Below are 19,513 nucleotides of genomic sequence, written 5' to 3'. Positions count from 1 at the left end.
ATTTCTTCTACGTCATCTTGTGGAGAAATGGACTGAGGGTTTCTGAGGACATCATTTTGGTCAAACAATTTCTCTAAAGGAATGAGACCTTTGGGAATAAAATTGTTGGACAATTGAATGATATCATGATCAGCAATTTTTGAATTGAAATTTGAAGCATCATTTTCATTTGTATTTTCATTTATTTATGTTCTATCTTCATCAATTTGTAGAACTGAAAATTCATCTATACTTGCGGAAAAGATTTCAACTGTTCATCATCTTCAAATATCTGCCAATATTTGAGATTATCTGGGATAGATGGTCTATATTTGACTTGTATTTGATAGAGTACATTAGTCTGATCAGGAATTTTAAATGAACTTGCAGAAACAGCTAAGGAATCTGCATGAATATTCTGATCTCTTGGAATATAAGTCAAATTAAAAGCATTAAAGAAATTTTCAACTGAATCCCAAACTTCATTTCGGTAAGACCTAAGCCTAGGATGCTTGGTATGGCAAATATTTCTCACTTGTTTGACAATAAGTTCTGAGTCAGTAAAAACACTTAAGTTTTGGACCTTTAAGCTTTTGGCTAACTACAATCCTAAAAGGAAAGCTTCATATTCAGCCACATTATTTGTAACTTCGAAGTCGAGTTTGCATGATTGGGTAATATTTTATTTTTCTGGTGAAATTAAAACTACCCCAGCTCCTACTCCATCTTTTGTACAAGAACCATCAAAGAATAGTTTCCATACATCAGTTTGATTTGGTACAGGACTTTCAATTACATCTTCAATTTTAACTTGAGTTTCATGAGTTTGGTTTGAAGAGAGTTGAAAACAACCAAAATCTTGATCAATTGCATAAATGGGGTGGTTCCTTGGTTGGTATGTTTTGCAAACAGTGTGCACAAATCTTACCTCTCTATATAACCTTAGTTTTTCTCCCCCATAAACTGGAATAGTGGCATAAGACATATCCATCTAAAGAGTTCCCCCTAATTTGGCATATCAAGACCTAGAAAGGAGCATTCCAAATTTGGGAGGGATATTTGTGACAACTATATCAAGCACCACACTTTTCACTAGAATTTGGGCAAGGGTGACTACTAAATCCTTAATCAATCCTAAGCAAGGCACCCTTTTGGAATCAAAGGTGTACAAGTCATGATATGATCTAGTTATGTCAAGTTTCAAATGGTCCATGATAGTTTTTGGCATGAGGTTATGTGATGCTCCAGAATCAAGCATACAATTGTATAACATGGAATCATTTGTCTTAATAGTTACATAGAAATGAGGCACTATTTCATCTGTCATATCTGATCTAGGACCAAAGACAACTGTTATTTTTTCATCTTGAAGACTAATGATATCACTTTCAACATCAAGCGAGGTGTTCTGTATCCATTTGGAGACTTGATTTTTATACCGAGGGTTTTTGGAAAGTTTTGAAAATGGAATTGGGATTTTAACTCTTTCTAATTCTTTTTCAACATTAAATGTAGTCAAAACATTCTTTTCATTTTGAGTAGTATCAATTGACTGATTTAATGGTTGAATAATAGTTGTTTGAGTTTCAGCAGCCTTGGTTCGAGGTTGAATTATTGGAGGTTCCTTGGGAGGTCTTCCAAGGCTAGGTCTAGGCCTAAGATCATATCTCTTGTTTAACTCTACAATTAAAAATTCAGAGAAGGCATGGTATTTAGAAACCTGTGAGGATTCTTGATCTTCTTGAACCTGATTTTGTTGTGAGAGAGGAATAATGGAAATCTGATCAGGAGAAGTGTCCACATTATTAATGTCTTCAGTGATAGTCATAGTATTGTCATTAGGCTACTGATCATCTATCAATAAAGGAGTTGGAACATATTGATCATTACTAGGTCTCTGAAGAATTTTTAATTGTGGATTCCTTTTATATTGACCTTGGTTTTGATTTTGGGGTCTAGTAACTGTTTGTTGAACTATCCTAGGTTGAGTCTCAATCTTGGAAATCCTATTGGACAGATTTCTAAGAAGTGAAGTTATTTCATCTATTTTAGAATCTTCATTTTTAGTTTTAAAGGAAGTAGAGGTCTCTTTACTAGTTTTAAGTTTTCTCTATGTCTTTTCCTCTTTAGCCTTTAAAGTGGTTGAAGCAGCTCTATTTGCTTCTACCTCTATAGCATTAGTTTGCATATCTTCAAGAGTTCTTGAAGTTCTTTCTCTTAACATAACAACAAAATCATCTTCAAAAGCTTTTGAAAATCTTGATTTGGTTGCTGCTACAAGGGGGTTTACAATCAGCAGGCATCTTATGGTAACGTTTGTTGAACCTTTTGATAAAATCAGAGACAGGTTCACCATACTTTCTTTTAAGTTCATCAAACTCATTTAAAAATTAAAGATCATCTTTCTTCACTCACCATTGATTCTTAAATATATTTGTTAGTTCTTCCTAGTTTCTAATGAAATTTACAGGTAACTTCCTAAACCAAGTTCTTACATTTCCTTCAAGATAATGAATAAACAACCTCATGTAAACATTCTCTTATTCTATGTTCATATTGTCTGCAAAGTCTAGGAATGCTTGAAGATGGTCTTCAACTGAAAGACCAGTTTCTCCATTATACCTATGGAGATGTTTCAAATATCCATTAGGGAAAGGATCAAGGACTTGTGGTAAAACTAAAGTTGCATATCTTGCCTATACAATGGGTTGGAATTCCATAGTAGAAGATGATATATGAGATGTTTGCAAGGATGATGAAAAATAAGAGGAAGATGGTGATAAAGAAGGGGAAGATGGTGAAAGAGGGGGTGAACTACTATGTGGAGGTGAATTAGGAGGAGATAAAGAAGGTGGAGACTTCCTGAATGATTTTAGAGGAGTTTTAATTACCAACTTGTGGACCTGAGATTGAATATCCTCTTTTGTTTCAAAAAGTGGATTTGAATATATAAAAAAGGTCCCTTCAAGTTGTCTAGAGGTAGAAGATTCACGTTGTTCAGTGGAATGAAATGAATAAGTGGTAGGGGAAATAAAGTCTGTAGTTGTATATTCAGGTAAGTGAACACCCAGGTTAGACTCAGATTTAGAGATCCCGGTGGAAGTGGGGGTTCTGGATGAGATTCAAGAGAATGAATAAGGAAAGTTGATTTGAAATCAACTCCCCTATCTAACAATTCAGCAACCCTAGGTGATAAATGAGTGGTATCTGGATCAGATGGAATGTTACTATAGGGATCAAAATGTATAGTATCTTCAATGTGTAAAGTTGAAGTGGAAGAAGATGGTTGATGTCTTCTTTTGGAACTAGTCCTTTTCAGAAGTTTCTCTGGATCTGACAGAGGATTAACTTCGTCAGACTCGGAATGGGATCTTGCGTTCTTAAAAGGTGCCAGTTTGGCACAGTGGAGTCTCCAGGTGAAGGATTTTGACCTATCTAAACCTTTAGTCACCTTAAAGGAATAGGATTAATATCGTTGTCCTAGGGAAAACTTAATGAAATTCAAATCCCCGGCAACGGCGCCAGATTGATGTTGTATCTCTGAGATGATAATGGTCAGCTATCATGCCAGGGCATCTAAGATGATTGTTTTGGGGTTTTGTTTTAATTTGGAGGACCAATGTATGAAACAAATGTAAGATTGTAATGCCTAACCTTTTGAATAATATTAATATTAAAATAGAGGGCTGCTATTAAAATTCACATAGTGATATAGCTTGCATAGTGGTGAGCAGAAATAGAGAAATGATATGATTATCACAGTCTTCAGATTGAAAATTAAATAATCATAAGTATGAAAACCTTTAAACTATGTTCAGAAGGTTTAACATAATATGCTTAAAGCTTGCAAAAGATGTTGATGATTTATTGATTTAGAGGAATTAATTAAACAAACAATTCATTAATTTATTCTCTTTATAGATTATCACTTTAGAAGCTTATAGGAATAGATTGAAACCCAATTGTTCCTACCTAGCTATCTTTGCAAGACATAAGAATATGAAGAAAAACATAATGAATAATACTGGAAAAACTTACAAGAAACACAAAATTGTGTAAATCAAAATTCAGAATCCTTTGCTTTTATATTAATGATCTAGAAAAGTCAAGTACATCAAATGCTTAAAAATGCTTCTTCAAGGGTGCAACCCATAATAATTCATGAAGAGAGTTATTTATACAATAGTAGAATTGAGAAAATATCATAAACTATTTTTACAAAAATAGATTATTACAAAATCAAAATAAAAACTGCTAGTTGATCTGGCACTATTTTGGTGTTGAGGTGTTGATGACTGTCACTGGAAAAATTGAAAATTGTTGAAGCTAGCTGATTGTTCCTCCAAAAACTGAATGTTGTTAGATCACCCTTCAATCAAGTAAATATGTCAACTCTTCCCAACGTTTCTTTTCTGGGATAGATATCTTAATTACTCTTCTATAGATTTCATCCATCTTTGTATATTTAGTAAAAGTGGGTTTTACTAAAAATATGTGTCTGATTTCATTCAAGATAAAGAAAGTATCCCTGAGTGTATTTACTATTAGTGTTGGTGTTGCTAAACCTCTGATGTTTGAAACTGAAGCTGCATGTTTTCCCACCTATGTCAGCTTCTAAACATAATCCTCAATTTTCATCAATTTGTCATTGATCACAAGCATAGAGGGTAAACCCTTGTTGGTCAAGGGTTCTATTCTATTGGAAAACATCTAAACTATGGTATTGACATTGTTGCACTTTTCCTGTAGCTGAAGGATGAGGTTTTTCTTGGTAATGATCTTCTTTACCTACAATACAGTTGTTTTTCTATCACTTATGCCTAATTCCTCAAGCTCATAGTTGTCTTTGGAATTTAGGAACTTGATTATATCATAGGCAATTTCTGGCATATCCTCAAGCTGTTTGGTAATGGTTTCAACTGCTTCATGAGATTTCTCTAAGAGATCTTTCTGATCAAACACTATCTTGATAAAGGGACAAGTATCCTTGATTGATTCTATAATTTCTTCCCACAAGATTTCCTTTGCTAAACCCAATTTGTTCCCAATGAAAGATTCCTTGAGTTCCGTTTGTAGTACTTCAATCTGACCTTTGACTCTGTTCAACTCAACTGCATGTGAATTGTCTGCTACTGACTTCGTAAGCCTAAACTCCTTGAGTTCATCCTTCAGTTTATTAATTTATCTTATATGAATAAACAGGTTCTGAACAGCTTCAGCAAGCTGTTCAGCTCCTTCTACTGCACCTGTAGTCGATTTCATAGCTGAAGTGGAAAATTTGGTGGTGGGAATTGTTGTAAAGGGGACTATATCCATTGGAGTTTGAGCCTTGTTAACAACTTCTTCTTTTTCCTTTACCAGTTTCTCCATTTTCTCCTCCATTTGTTTGATCTGTATTTTTTTTCTATGATGAGCTTCATCATATTAGACTTCTAAGATTTTGTCTCCTAAATTTCTTTAGCCATTGGGTCCTCCGAAACTAGCAATTTCAGCTACTTCTTTAATGCTACAACTTCAGCATTCTTTTTCTTAATAAGCTCTTCTGCAGAATTTATGTTTGAGGGTTCATATCCCATCTTCAGCACTAGATTCTCCAAGGATTGGATCTTGGTATCCTTTTCTAATGAGGATATTTTCTCCAACTTTAGTTGTGACTGAGTGTTTTCCAGTGTAACCTACATTTTTTACAAACTCATGGCAGTGTTTGTCAAGGTCGAAGCAATCATCTGCCCAGTTTGTTTGTGCATATCAATTTGGCCAATTGGATGCACATCCTTCACATTGAACTCAAATTAATTATGTTTTTGATATTGAGCAGCAGTCCTACGATGTGGAACTTGGGCTTGCAAGAAAACCATCTGCATCTTTCCCTTCTCAAAATTGAAGACTGAAAGAAGCTTGGCTTGAGAGTTGGAAAAATGCTTCCCAAATTGCGTGTAGGTGTTCAATTTTAATTCTTCATTCTTCCTTTTGATGTCACTAAAGACATGAAAAATGTCTTCCTCCTTATCCTTTGGAATGCCTCCACTAGTCTGAACTACCTGTTGTTCATGAGAAGTAGTGGAATGAGTTGGGGACTGTGTAGACTGTCCACAAGACTGTGTATAAAGAATAGTCTCTCCCAATCCATCAAATGATGTCTCTGATGTTCATTTGTGGCACCGACAACCACAAATATTCTAGGTCTCTTTTTCCTATGTACAATCCTAAAGCCCTGGCTTGTTGCTTCAGTTGTAGGTGAAGACTTTTCTTCCCTCCCTCTCTTGGTTGCCTTTTCTTGTGCAAGTGGAGTTTTCACATTAGATGTAGAAATTGCCTTCTCTTCAGCCTCTTGGAGGGTGTTCTCTATCCATTCTAACTGATTTTCATATTGTTCTATCTCAGGCCTAGCTGTGAGATGATATTCTATAAATTTGTTCTCCACCCTGAGTTTGGAAATCACTCCCAATGGGTCATAAGACCAAGTGAAACTGAGACCAAACTTCATCTCCTTTAGTAATTTATCGGCTTCTTCTCCTGTTGCACTAGTCTTACAAATGAATGGACCAACTTGGGCTTTTAGCTTGAATTGTGATTTCTTCTTGGTAGCCACAAAGTGTACTTCATCTACATTTAACCTCTGCCTTAAGTATTCTAGTGCAAAGATTCTGATAGGGAGGTACTTGGGCAGTTTGTAGGGTGGAAGCTCACAACCATACACCCTAATCTCTATGTAGTTTTGGTAACAATACCAATCCCCTATTGTAGCTTGATCAACCAACTATAATTCTTTAATAATCTCCTCATTGATCCTTGGTACTGGAGTGCTGCTCATAAGACTGATAGTTGGATGAATAAACAGTTCTATGAACTGTTTATATGTGAACTCTTCTTTTTCCTTCATCCCCATTGAAGTCCAGAATATCATTGATTATTGATTTCCTTCCTCATCTAACTTCTGTAAAGAAAATGGGAATTTGTCTCCCTGAAAATATATAAAAAGGTAAACAAGTACTGAAGCATACTTGAATACTTCTTCAGTATTGAACTTGACAAATTGCTCATGTATGGCTTCAGCAATGAAATTACTGAAATCATAAATAACAGTGGGTTTAGAATCAGTAGAAAACATGGATAAGAAACCAAGGATGGCTTCATTGACAGACTGATCAGAGTTATAACCAAGCAAATAGGACAAAATAGTGGTAATTTGCTTGGTTCTATTAGGAAAATGGATGAATCATAAGGAGGATTTCTTTTTGGCAGAGGACTATCAATAGCTAGAAACAGTTCAAGGGTCTGGGATCTTTTAGTAAAGTCTAGTTTTTTATAAGATTCTATCAGGTTTTCATGGGAAAAAGGATGGGTTGGTGTAGTAGAAGGGGCCTGCAACATTTTTTCAATGGAATCAGAATTAATTGAACAGAGGATTTCTCCTATGGGTGAAATAATTTCTCTCTGGCTGGGATCATAAGGTTCATGGCAATTTCTTACAAATTCAGGTGCTTTGTGTATCTGTGGGAAAATATAATGAGGTAATTGAGAGTCCCAGAGCCCTATTTCATCTGTCTGGTCAATCAGTTGATCTTCCATCCAGTAATAGATTTCATATAAATCGAATTGAGAAGAAGTCTCAACGATTTTACAATCTTTTTCGACTAATGGGGTATGATGGAAGTTGACTTGTGGGTGAATCAAAGGATTTATGACTTCTGCAATTTCTTTTCACTTGGGAGGAATTTTGTCAAACAAATTGCAGACTATAAATGACAGAAATTGGTCTGAAAGGGAGTGATCACAGTAAAAATAAATAACTGACAAAGAGGTAAGTGGACCTGGATGTCGGATTCGCGAACAGGATGAATGATTGCTTTAATGTCAGACAGTGGTTGGGCTGTAGGTGAGAAAACTTCAATGATTAATCTGGTTACAGAAATTCGTGTGTAACCATTCTCATCAATAATACAATGTTTATAAATGAAAAAGTGGAGCGGGGGTGGTACTGAATACTTGAATTTACATTAATTTTCCTAAGGAATTAATTAACGGATGTTTGAGTCATAAATTCACGGGAGAAAAATTGAATGGGAAACAGATAGGTGGCAGTTGATTGTACGCAGACATGATATGGAGTGTGACGTGGAGCATGACGTGGAGCAGTGGTAAAGAGTCCTTTAATATACCATGTTCGGGGGTAAGGTGAGGTGGTAAGAATTTTTCGGATTTTTAGTCCTGAAACCCTAAAAAGCGGAAAAAGGAGTTTATACAGGCGGTATGGGAAACTACCCATTTCGGACCCCCCCCCCCTCCCCCACCGATAAAGTTTGATCGATGAATGAAGGCCGAGGAGGGTCGTGGGAGATCATGGAAGAGTGTGTGAGATGAGAGGTGAGGTGGGGGGTATTTAACATATGAGCGGAAATGATGGTGGGGTCACAACTTCAAGGGCGGATGTGACAATTGTGGGTCATGGGGATTAAATGAAATAACATTGGCTTATGAAACTTTCAGTTAATTAAAACCCGTCATATATATGTTTTCCCAATGTTACAACTTAGGATTAAAACATTTGATGCTTCAATTTGATTTCACATGTCTACCTACCCTTTTACTCCTAACATTTTCACTTATTTTCAGAGTGCATATAAGCTAGCAGCTCAACATTTTCTTTTTATGCCTAATCTACCTCTATACCTTATTTCCACCATTGGCTCAGATTAAACTGTTGAGCCAATTTTATTTTCTACTTATGACAATCAATTTAAATTAAATCCAATCATGATTAAACTGTATAATTGGATCAAATAAACTAGTGTGGCATCTAAACAAACTGCACACAACTATTATTTGCAAAACTGAATTAGACTAAAGTAGTGGCATTTAGATTTGCAACACTTTCAGAGTTTATTGTTTTTTATTTTCTCTCTAACCTAACATTTTATTTTTGCCTTCATTTTTTAGGGCATCTATTCTAACATTTTCTTTGATATGGACATATTTATCAAAATATTTCCTAACATTTTTTATTCAATATTCTTTTTGTCCATATCCTAGCTTAACATTTTTTCAAATATATTTTTCATTTTTTGACTAATTGATTCTAACTCACCAAAACCAAAAAATTCTACAACACTTGTAGCATGTTTTCTTTTATATATAGATATATATGAAGTTGATATTCACAAAATTTAGTTAACATATGATCTGTATGTGTAAACTTGAAGATTTTTAACAATTTGCAAGTTAAATTAATATGTGTTTTGGGTAGAGGATCAGTTTACTAAACACATAAACAAGTAAATTTTAACCACAATTACAGTCAAACAGAGAAAAAATAAGCATATCTAAAACACAACATAAAGCATGATAAAGGAGTTCACCCCTTTCTTGGGCTACATATCCTGGTTCAGCTTCTAGTGTAGGGCCTCTTTTATTAAAATTCTCAAAAGTGTGTTTGCATGCATTTACATAGATCAAACAGTAGAACGGGTGTCTCCAATGGATGCAGCACTATCAAAACCCCTATTTTGATTCTTTTTGCACCTCATTTGGCCAAAATTTAAGTAAGTTATGATTGTTTCAATCTTTTCCCAAATTCTCCAGCTAATCATCCTCCAATTCGGCCTAAAGTTGGCTTGAACACCCCAAACACGAAACTGACGCACAATTATAGCTTACACTCCCACCCAATGGGCGAAATTGTAGGACGATGAGTTCACCAATTAAGACCCCAATTCCGAAAATCTAGGTCATGTGGCATGCATATGACTGCATAGGAGGCCGAGAATCTAGGGCCTAACTCTTAGCCCCTTTTACATTGCAGTAAGGTCGCATGACGCTCATATGTCTTGGGGTTGGCCCCCTTTGCGCCTACGTTCCCGGTTTTATGGCCACCATAAGGCCTTGGGATTGGCCCCTCTCCATTGTCATACCCATGGTCGTATGGGGTCATGTGACCCTGGGGCTAGCCCCCAAGGTTGGACCCTTTAACCTTTCCTCCAATCGTGGGCTTAGCTTCGACGATGTTTGGGTCATGGGATGTGATCGTGGTTCGGGTTAAGGCCTAGCCCCTTGGCCCCCCTTCTGCAAGCCCATGTCACTGGGGTGGCCAGGGGCTAGGGCTCAGCTTGGCCCTGTTATCGGGAAAAGTGTCTATTCAGAACGACCCTATCCCACTAAGGTGTGACAGTGACCTTAGAAACAAACAGAGAAAACTACTTTCGTATTCTTCTTTATGAACTATAAACGAAGAGGAATAGGATGAACCAACTTGTGTCTTGCGCTAGTCCTTTGATCCAATCTCTCTCCTCTTTGACAGCTCCCAGCTACCTGCTCCCTTACTTGCCCAGCTTCACCAAGTTCCTGTAAGATCACAGAAGAAGAAAACTACACAAAGACATGGATTTATATTCATAAATAGCTTAGGATCAAATTTAAGCTAAACATACAAATGTAACAATCATCAATGATACACAAGCATGTAGGAGAAACTCAAATAGTTTTATTGATATAACAAGAAGGTCCGAGAGGAGTTACAACCGATGATTCCTGATCCAGCATCAACCTCCCAACATAGAATTCCCCTCTTCACCTCCAACAAAGCATAAATCACCCAATACTCTGATATCTATCTCAAAACCAACAGCAATTCTCTGCAATGTACAAAATTCCAGCCTCTGGATCTCTCGGATGAGGGATCCATATATAGATGTATGCAAAGAGGATGAGTCAGCTTATGATTTGACTAGTGGCCTCTCTCTGTCAGTTCTTGTTTCCACTTGGAGACTGAGAGCCTCTTACTCATCCTTGGTCGAACTCAGTGAGGCAAGTGTCATTGGGGAAGATTCTGGAAGCTTCCATTGTTTTTCCACCTCGCGGAATGACACTGCCATTTGTCATTTCCCGCTCAACGCACCCTGGTAGTGAATTTAGGTGCGTTGCAATGCAGCTAGCTAGTGTACTTGGGTGCTATGCAACGCAGCTAGCTAGTGGAGCAGCTGAAATGATCCTGATTTGACTGATTCTGAGCAGTTTCTGGTGGAGAACTTCTGGGAGAAGCTGTAATTTGTTGACCTCGTTCCTTTAGGGGCCGGAACAAAACTTTTAGGGACTTAGGATCCCTTAGTTTATGGACATTTCCTGCTTAGAGCTGTAAGGCACAAAAATGTCTATAACAGTTGCCCCCTAAAGTATGAGGCCGTTTATCGGGTGAAATGCTTTATTAGGAGGATCCGAAGTTCTTTCAATGTTGGGAGGACACCTGTAATAAGATACAATACAATACATTATCTTCATACTGTTTTCATGATCTAGCTGAGGTGGGCATTCCCATGCTCAGGTTTATAAATTCATTTTCATGTACATAGGATAGACAATCGTCTGATGGTAGACTGATGATTCTGATAGAACCATCATCCTTTTGGTAGGATGATTATCTATGCTGCAATGTTGTACATCTCAATGTCTTTATTTTCCTGAATATATATCGTAGCCCGGATGGAAAAAACTAGATCGAGGGTCTTCAATCTCGTCCGATCTTCACTCGAAGTACAAGTCGATCCATGTGAGAAATGTTTTGAAGTCGAACATGGAAAGACATCACTTGATTACCAGTCAATGATGTAAACTATTAACAAGCGCGAGAGGAATCACCGATAATGATGATGACCCTCAAGGTACTACAGTACAATTCACATGGTGTGAATAAAGGACTTGGCGTCGAACACCACGCAAAATCTTTCGGTCGAAGGTCATTGATGTATCCCTGTCGCCGGAAGTGAGAAACTTGCCATTGAGGCATGCAAGCTTCAAAGTACTGAATGGGGTGTTCCTAGATCAACTTCTTGGATAATGAGCTGATGTCGACAAGAAGCGATCTGTCAAAGGAGGGCCTTAATGAATCCCACATCAATGACACGAAACGAAGCAAATGATTTTGATGGAGGTGAAAACAATCTGATGATATACGGTTCAGGATGGCGGTCATGAAAGAATGAAGTATAATGTATGGTAGTGGATGGGACACAGGTGACTTCTCTGGATGAATTCTCTTGAACATGTCGATGACACTTATGTGATGGATTGGTAGCATTTACCCGAAATGTGGATAGTATGGCGTGACCATGGTGATGTGACCGGTGAATGAAACAACCCAACCCGACTCAGGCACGGAGTGGAAGTGTCATGTTCAAGAGCGACTTGCTACCGATAAAGATTCTTTGAGTTTTCTTCCCAATTTTTCCCCAGTCATTGCTGACCAGTACCTCTTTATTTTTTTCAAGCTTGAGGAGGATAACATATGTTTGTTCTATAATTTTCCCTTCGGGCAAACCCATCGCTATGTTTTAACGAGCCTGGCGATAGTGAAACTCGTTCTCGTCTAAAGACAAGTTTGTCGCTATTAATCTTTTTAACGAGTTTAACGACAAAGATAACTCGGTCCTTTTCATTTTTATAGAGTCTAAAAAGGTACGTAAAGGTAACTCCAAAATTCATTTTTCGTCATCTAATCCCTTAAGTCCGAAAAAGTATAAAACAATACAGAAGGGATGAATTTTCAATAGTTTTAACGAGTCGAACAAAACAAGCGCTCGATATTTTTGTGCAATAACCCCTCAGGTCCAAAACGATTAAAATCTAGAGGAGGGATAGCACTTCTGGTCGCTTTAACGAGCTGGAAGGCCAAAACTCGGCAATCTTTTCATATTTTACGAGTCAGTTGAAAAGAGCTTAAAGAAGACTCGTCTTTTGAGGAACGAGTGATAAAATGGGTAGCAGTTGATTCCAGGTAAGGCTTGGAATTTTCCAATCACGGCAATGTCACAAGGATGGCTAGTGAAATCACTCTTCGCAGTTGTTCCTCAAAATGGGTAAACAATCAAATGGAGGTGAATGATCGGCTAATGGAAAAGTGGAGGTGACGATGCAAACACGACCAAGGCTTTAACGGCTGAAATGTTACATTCATGGTGGTTATTTACCAGGGAATAGTTCATTTTTTAACGAGCTTAAACGCAGGTGGAAACATTTGCTCATATCTTATGTTTATTTTTTAACAAGCTTGAACTATGCGCTAAAACTGCTCGATTAGATGGTCTTGTTTTGATTTTTTACCATAAATAGCTTTGTCCTTCCAAAGATAGTACTGTATTTTTCAACTCTCATTTTACCATTTCATTTGAACTTGGTTTGTTGGAGCTTTGGAGGTGCTTTGCCCCCTCGATTTTCATCAGTTGATTTCGGGAGATTCTGTGGACGATTCTCGGCGCCGTCTAGACCAGGTAGGAGCTAAACCCGAGCTCTTTCATTTCATGGTTTCCTTTTTTCGCATTCTGTGCTTTATTCCCTACTTTTCTGAGCCCCTGGGGTTTGAGGGATTCGTTCTGCCATCGATGCACCCCCAGTACATCGAAACCTGCGCTGAATGCTGGCCTGTATGAAGGCAGTTTGACATTCAATGCACCTGGAACATTGTTGCAGGTGCGTTGGGCGCAGAAAGGGAATTTGTTGCACAGTTTTTGATGGAATTTTTGCCTGTTTCTCATCAAAATCAGGATATAACTCCTCTCTTGTTTGTTTTTTCAGAGATCTCAGACCAAGATGACCCTTACATGGCGAGAACGAGAACATGAAGAAGAGGACATGATTGCCCTACATGATCCAGTTACAGTGAACGCGTTGCGGAATTGTGGCTTGCTGAAGTTCTTCCGCATTTCTAGCATGAGACATCAAATCAACCTACTGCAATATTTTCTCGACGCATGGGATCCTATCAACCAAGTTTTCCAGATTAGGGGAAAATCTATCCCCTTGACTGCAGTAGACATCTATTTCTTGACTGGTTTGTCGAGGCAGGGTGCCCCCATCTCTTTGTCAGGTTCAGCCCGAGGAGGCGATTCTGTGAGAGATTATGTCCGCCAGTATTGCAGGGAAGGATCTCAGTCGAGTAAATACGGAAAGATCATCATCCGTGATGTCACTAACAGGTCACTTAGGACTATCCTGTTTACTTTTGGTAGGATGGCTGGTAGTGCGTCTCTTCATGTAGCCAACAGATCCTATATGCAGCATGCCTTGGAATGCCTTCAACCGAAGGTGTTCAACTGGTGCGACGCAGTACTTCTTGTGATGAAAGAAAAGTTGACCAAGATAAAGAACGGGAGGTTGAATAACTTTGGGTTCGGTTCCATTTTGACCGCCTTTGCCTTGGAAAAAATACCACTGATGCAGCCGCAGTACATTGCACTCGATTTACCTTCTCCTACTAAACCACGTATGCAGAGATGGGTTGACCATATGTCTAGGCATGCTGGCCAGTCTCAGATCTCATTTTCTGATACCTTCTTCAGGTGGTTTGATCGTCAGGAGATGGTTTATTCTGAGTATCCATATGCTGGCATGGACTTCCGGGGTGATCCAGATTTGGTACTGTCGGATGGCGAGCAGTGGGGTGCTATTGGTAAAATCTCTGACCATATTGTTGTTTATTGTTTTTGTTTATAATGTCCTTGTGCTTTATTCTATCAAGACTTTAATCAAACTCACGTGTACATGCAGATGTTGGTCCTGTTCGTCCAGTAGTTCGCCTGAGAGTACCAGTTGTTGCCCCAGCAGGAGAGGCCGCCGGAAGAGTTATTCTTCGTGACCTCGATGTGGCCAAGACTCTCACAGCTGTGCAGGAGCAGGTTGAGAGCCTTACTCTTGGTATTCCAGATGTGAGGATCGACGAGCTACCTTTGCAGTTACAGCGGCATACTACTAGTGTGCCCAGACGATGGACTCGTCTCTTACGCATGATCGCACAGGCTGTGACTTGCTATCACGAGCATCATTAGACTAGGGTGCCCCCTAGCATTTTGAGTTTTTGGGTCATGTGACCGATTTTGTCTTGGTTACAGAACATTATATGTAAACCATAAACAGTTATATATATTTTTGATTTTCGGGGTTTCATTTTGGTTGAGCTATATGATCCACATGTAAAACATTGATGATGTGTTTCTTTTTATAAATGTTGCAAATGTCTATCTAACACATAGTTTGCTAATGAGTCGGTTAATGTGTTTAAGTTTCTGGAAATATGTTGGTATTGAATAGGATCAAATTGTCTTTCCAAAATCTTAACCCTTAGGAACATGCGATAAATAGCTGGGTTTCGGACGGAATATATACCATTGAGTTGTAGTATTACGAGTTGTGAGTCTAGCCTGACCATTAGTCAGCGTATACCATGGGTGATGGCATCAGAGAGAAGTTCTATCAACGCGCTATACTCAGCGATGTTATTCGTTGATTGACCAATACATACACCTCTGAAACTTACTAACTCGCCGCTTGGATCAAAAATGGCCCAGGCTGCGGAGCACAGGTTCCGCGAACTACGACTCGCTCCGTCGGCATATCCAACACATGGCTCCAATAGGTTTGACATCTGCAATAAATGTAAAAAGGTGGATTACTCGACCAAAACAAACACTTTAGCGAAAACAAAAATATAACAAAAGCATATTGGTTACTATTTATGCATAATAACGCTTGAGGTACAACCCATTACGAGGTTGCGCCAGTGGAATTCTGTCATAATCCATTAACTCGTAGGCTCCTTTTGCTAACACTCGTTTAACAATATAGGGGCCCATCCATAAAGACTTAAATTTACCTGCTCCCAATTTATCGGATTCTTGGTCGTAAAGCAGAACCAAGTCACCTTCCGAGAAGACACGGGGTTTGACATTTTTTTCGAACTGCGCCTTGACTCGTTTCTTATGGGCTTCGTTAGCCAAAGCGGCGTCACGATGGGTTTTATCCAATTGGATTAATTCCAAGAAACGAGTCTCTTCTTCTGAAGTTCCGGGGAGGAGATCAATTGCGAGTTTGAGAGACGAGATTTCACACTGGACTGGTAAGACTGCTTCCAGGCCACATACCAGTTGGAAGGGTATGAACCCGGTTGCATTCCTTACTGATGTTCGATAAGCCCACAAGGCTGAGTACAGGATTAGGTGCCACCTTCTTTTGTGAACTCTGATCATCCTTTGCAACATGCGCTTCAGGACCTTGTTGATTGCTTCAACTTGTCCGTTGGCTTGCAGATAATACGGGGTAGAGCTGTCCTGAGACAACCCTAGTTTGGCAGCTAATTCGACCATCATGTGATTGCGAAAATGTGATCCATGATCTGTGACTATAGCCTATGGTACGCCGAATCTGGCGACTACATGATTGAAAAAGAAAAGGGCAGCTGTTTCACCAGTATTATCTAATGTAGGCATCGCCTCAGCCCATTTGGTAAAATAGTCAACTGCGACTATGATATACCCATGCCCCCCGGTCGAGGTGGGGTTACATGTCATGAAATCGATGCCCCATTTGGCGAACGGCCCAACAGCAACTATTGGCTGTAGAGGTGTGGGTGGTCTTCTGGTTTTTCTATCAAAAATTTGACAAGCATGGCAACTTCTGACTGCGGTTATGCAATCTTTGAACATTGTTGGCCAGAAGTATCCTGCTCGTAAGATTTTTTGTGTTGTAGCATATCCAGACTGATGCCCCCCACAAGCGCCTGAATGACACTCATTCAGGGCTTTTTCGGCCTCCTCATGGGTGAGGCACCTTCTCAGAACTGTATCGATACCACGACGGTAAAGTGTATCACCGACGATCATGTAGTCTTTTGCTTGGTATCTAATATGTTTTTGTTCAGAGTGTGAGGTGTTTGGCCTAAATTTTTTGGTTTGGAGATAAATTATTATATCTCCATACCACTCATTGCTTGTAGATATTAGAAACAAATTCTCATCCACGATTGATTCTTCGGATGTTCCATCGTTGGACGACGATGGGAGATCGCATAATAGTTCTGCAAAAACTAGAGCTTTCTTTGATTTGGATTTTACAAATTCCAGATCAAACTCTTGAAGGATCGCTATCCATTTTGAATATTTGCCCCCCAGCAACTGTCGCGACAATATATAAGTCATGGGGTTGCAATCTGACAGAATGGTAGTTTTCCGAAAGAGGACATAGTGTCGAAATCTTTGTATCGCTTGAACAGCTGCAAGCGCTAGTTTTTCAACATAAGAATATTTGCTTTCTGTATCATTTAAGTTCTTTCTTAAATAATATATAGGATGTTCAATTCCATCGACTTCTTGAACTAAAACCATTGCGATGGTCGTATCTACTGCAGCGAGATACAGGTTAAAATCTCTTTGATAATCAGGGGCGTACATTAATGATGCTTTCATTAGGGAATATTTTAAAGCATCAAAGGAAGCTTGCGCAACCTGATCCCAGACAAAGGGTACCTCCTTTTTCAATAGACGTGTATAACCTTTAGCAAGTTCGGTGTGATTTGGAATGAACCTCCTCAGAAAGTTTGCTTTCCCTTGGAGTTTCTGAATCTGAAGCAAATTTGAAGGTGGAGGCAAATTTATGATTGCCTAGACCTTACACGGGTTGAGACGAATCCCATCCTTGGAGACTACAAAGCCAAGTAAACGACCAGAACTGACGCAAAATACACATTTGTGTGGATTGAGTCGTATCTTGTAGTGTCGGCAACGTAGAAATATCGCTCTTAAATGTTGCGGATGATCCGTCCGCTTTCGCGAATGAGCCGGAAGGTTGTCGAGGTATGGTTGAACAATGTTTTTGATGTCATGGAAGGTATAATTCATTGCCCTCTGAAACGTCGCCCCTACGTTCTTTAAACCAAAGGGTAATTTTCGATATGCGAATGTGCCCCACGGACAAATGAATGCAGTCTTTGGCTGGTCCTGTGGGCGGATATTTATTTGATTATACCCGGAGAATCCATCCATGAATGAAAAGATTTCGCATCCGGCGCATTCATCAATTATCTGGTCGATGAAGGGTGTAGGGTAGTTGTCTTTTGGACAAGCTTGATTTACATCCCTATAATCGACACACACTCTAATTGTCCCTTGTTTCTTCATAACAGGGACAATATTCGATACCCAATCGGTTAGAGGAACCGGGTAGATGAAACCAGCATGGAGAAGTTTTCCAACTTCTGCCTTAGTGGCAGCGGCTTTCTTGGGATGCACTTGCCTTCGCCATTGTCGTACTGGTTTGACATCTGTATACATCTTAATTTCGTGTTCAACGATACTTGAGTCGATGCCTGGCATTTCACTGTACGACCAAGCAAAGACATCTCTGAATTCGCGAAAAAGAGCGTTATATATTTCCAGTTCTGAAGGAGAACAACATTTGCCAACATAAATATTCTCTACAACATCTGTTTTGGTTGAGATATTTATGGCTATAGTCTCTTCAATGTTGGATAAGTTTCGCTCGGAATCCACTGTATTTACAGTATTTGAAAGAAAATCAAAGATTGAGGGATGATAAAGGTCACTTTGAGTCTCTTCTTCACAATCCGGAAGAAGGGAACGATGGTGGGAATCATTCGATGGTGCTCCTTCAATTACCATAGCTTGGAGAATTCCTTCGTCGGTGTCGTTCACTTGCGACCAAGGATCTAAAGGAGTACCATATTCTCTAGACCTATCTATCCAAACGCTTGATGAGCGTTGATTTGGGTTTGCCTCCCATGCCCGAAACATTGATTAATATAATATTTCTATTAGGCTTGGGGGCAAAACCGTTGCATGATCCATGTTGATATCGTTTTCTGAGATCTTCGTGGAAGATATCTTGTTGCAGGTTCCTATTGACGCTACTTCCGCCAGATTGATTGGAGGTGGAAGAGCGAAAGTTCCCATTAGTATAGAATCTTTTAGTAGGCCTACTCCGATATTCTGAAGCGAATGGGGGCTTCCATGGATCATGGGAATGCTTCATGTAACTTGAGAACCATTGGGGAGGAAGTTTTGTTGATCGATGATTGTAATCCCTCCTTGAAAGGGAAATGCAATCTTTCTAAAATAGGTCGACACAACAGCTGCCATAGCATATATCCATGGTCTTCCTAGTAGGATGTTGTAATCAAGATTCCCATCGATGACTTCAACATCTATTTCTACTGTTTTTCCCCCTAGTTCAACTTTCAAGTTATTTAGGATAACATATGGGGTATATATCCTTCCGTCGAATGCTTTTAATGTCGTCGCTGACCGCGACAAGGTTGGAGATACTAAAGTTTTCCAGCAACTCATCGACATAATACATGTAGATGCCCCCTCATCAATAATTGTTCGATGAATAGTTTTGTTGAGGGCTTTCACTTGAACAAGGAAATCTAGTTGAGCCAGTAACTGAGGATCGTATCCTTTGTGGTCGAAGGATACAAGATTGGAATCCTTTGGATCAATCCCACCAATGGCCGATAATAAAACCTGCCTTTGGGATGGGAAATTTTGTAGTACTTCAAGACTCGACATAGCAGATGGCGATTGGGCCAAATCTTCCACTATGTTATAATGTTGCGTCGCTCTAGCGCGGGGATTAAATTTCGACTTGTGTACTACTCCCTTCGGCGGTTTTATTGTCAATTCAGGAATGGTGGGTGGTACAATTTCTATCGAAGTTGTTGTCGAACTATTTGGTTGATCTTTATCCTTGTTGTTCG

This window comes from Pinus tabuliformis, chromosome 3_2 (genome assembly GCF_031772625.1).
Source record: "Pinus tabuliformis cultivar Carrire ecotype Pingquan chromosome 3_2, CPIR1, whole genome shotgun sequence".
In the NCBI taxonomy this organism is placed as follows: Eukaryota; Viridiplantae; Streptophyta; class Pinopsida; order Pinales; family Pinaceae; genus Pinus; species Pinus tabuliformis.
Note: the sequence above shows the minus strand (reverse complement) of the source record.